The sequence below is a fragment of the Cynara cardunculus genome, assembly GCF_001531365.2.
Source record: "Cynara cardunculus var. scolymus isolate 2C chromosome LG 5, CcrdV1, whole genome shotgun sequence".
Classification (NCBI taxonomy): Eukaryota; Viridiplantae; Streptophyta; class Magnoliopsida; order Asterales; family Asteraceae; genus Cynara; species Cynara cardunculus.
Window position 1 is genome coordinate 23641601 of NC_037532.1, and position 2528 is coordinate 23644128.

Genomic DNA, 2528 nt, shown 5'->3' on the forward strand with positions numbered 1-2528 from the left:
TTATTCAGACTTCTTTTGGAACTCTGAAGTATTGACATCTGAAGATTACTCACTCTTTGGAGAGACTCCTACAGTCAAGATATATGTTCCATCTGTAATTGTTGTTTATACTTTTCTCAAGTTCTACACTACAATGATGAAGAAGAAGCAAATGACAAATGGAGACTCTTTTTCAAAGGCAAAGCTCTCAAAAGACTAGCAGACAAAATTCTCTAAACGAAGCATGATGATAATGGTACACCTGTTTATAGCTGTATCCAATAAATGCGGCAGACAGAGACAAAGCATCTTGCTTTTACTTTTACTTTTCTAGAAAAAGTTTGAAAATTGTGGCCATGCCCCAACTTTCACTGTTTATATGTTGAATTTTGTATCCGGTTGAAGCCATCGGTAGCCGGTTGCTTTCTATTTTCTTTCCTATAAATAAGTTTCAATTGTAAGTGCTTCAAACACACCTGAAGATATCTGACATATCTAAACACTCCTGGAAGAAGAAAAATATTAGAGAGTATCAAATATTATAAATTTGAAGTTTGTAAGCATCTACTTCTGTAATCAACCGACTGTATAAATACAAGGTTAGTTTTCATCATGGCAGGCTAAAACTCTTATTAGAGAACCATATCATGTTGTGAAGTTTTTATATTTTTATTATCTTATTAAATCTTTATTTATAAAGATAAGATCTCATGAATTATATCATAAAGAAATTTGGTCGCTGTTAGTTCATACTCATGACAGGAGTATAACTGTCAGGCATTAAGCCAAACCTCTGGGAAATGTCCTGGTTGTAATTTTTAAAAAATTGTCTTAAGATGTTCCAAGAAAGTTAAAATCTTCTTTGAAAAACAAAAGACGTAAGGATGTATAAGTTCAGAAGAAGTACCCGTTGTTTAGCCAAGAGTGCGTTTTAGGGGAAAAAGTATGAATTAGTCCAAGAAGGTGAGTTTTTTAAAAGAAATTTTATCTGCCTTTCTTGGTTTTATATTAAAAATGTTTTTAAAAAAGTGATAACAGAGTGACTAAAATGGGTATTATGATATATAAAAATAAGATCTTATCTCTTTAAATTTTGATTGTTAAGATAATATTGATATAAATGATTAACAACCTCTGATAATGGTTTTCTAATATTTCTCTTTTTCTAGAAAAGTAAAAGTAAAAGCAAGATGCTTTGTCTCTGTCTGCCGCATTTATTGGATACAGCTGTAAACAAGTGTACCATTATCATCATGCTTCGTTTAGAGAATTTTGTCTGCTAGTCTTTTGAGAGCTTTGCCTTTGAAAAAGAGTCTCCATTTGTGATTTGCTTCTTCTTCATCATTGTAGTGTAGAACTTGAGAAAAGTGTGTAGAACTTGAGAAAAGTATAAACAACAATTGCAGATGGAACATATATCTTGACTGTAGGAGTCTCTCCAAAGAGTGAGTAATCTTCAGATGTCAATACTTCAGAGTTCCAAAAGAAGTCTGAATAATAAACATGGTAATACCATATCTTTAGATCTTCAAGGGATTGACCAGAGATGTATTGCCAATTAGGACAGTGAAGTAATAACTTATCGTCCCAATCTGAAGAGAAAGTCTTAGACAGTATCTTGATAACTGAACAACTAGGTTCAAGCTCAGATTTCCAAAATTTTGGAGGTGAAGAAAAAATGTCCACCAGGATGATATWGTCATCATAAGTTTTAACCAAATTAATAGCTTCAATAACACGAATTGGAAGCCATTTGATTTGATCAATGTCAGATAGGATTAGTCCGCAAAGTAATCCATATTTTAAAAGACCATGAAAACTTATTTTTTCATTTCGAAACATTTGTTCAGATGCAGTAGATAAATCAATCTGAACTGTTCTAAAAAAATTCTTTTTTCATTATCTGGAGTAGGAATTTCTTCCAATTGTACTGAAAAACCTTGAATAGGTGATCTGGATAAAACCATCAGCCATTCTTGGTATTTTAAAAAGGTTTCAAAGTTGATGTCTGAAAGATCAACTAGATTTTGTAAAAAAGAAAAGCAACTAAGATTAGGAACACTTAGTTGCTTATCAACAAGATCTTCTGGTTCTGATAAAACATTTTTACCTTTCATCTGTGAAGATGTAGAAGATGTCATCAAAGGTTTTTCAAAAGGGTGTTCACAAGTGAAGTCCATATTTTCAGTATCATCAGATGGTTGATGAGATTCAAATATAGGGTCCAAATAATAATTGAAGCCTACTTTATCATGCGTAACTTTAAGACATTCAGAAAGATCATAAAAGCCCTTCCATAAAGAAGAAAGAGGTTTCTGAGCTTCAATCTTGGCAGCAACATCAGTCCCTTTTTTTATAAATTCCCTTATAAGGTCCATTCATAAGGAGATAACAATAAAAACGTTTTGGACATTGCTTGATGTCATTAAATCTCTGAGCAACCGAGTTAATAATAAAAAATTTCTCATTGGTTCGGTCAGATTTGGTTTTAAGATTCCAAATAGAGTCACAAATAGAAGATTCTTCCTTTGTAAGTCTGGATCTTAAGT

The 2528-nt window shown here is 32.1% G+C and overlaps 1 protein-coding gene across 1 annotated transcript in view; it reads left to right on the plus strand.

Moving 5' to 3' along the window:
- Nucleotides 1-525: 525 nt before the first annotated feature.
- LOC112512017 overlaps nt 526-2528 on the plus strand; it is a 69974-nt gene continuing 67971 nt past the window's right edge. The window contains exon 1 of the mRNA XM_025117799.1: nt 526-578. The gene's annotated coding sequence lies outside the window, so the exon portion shown is untranslated. The remainder of the gene's footprint in view (nt 579-2528) is intronic.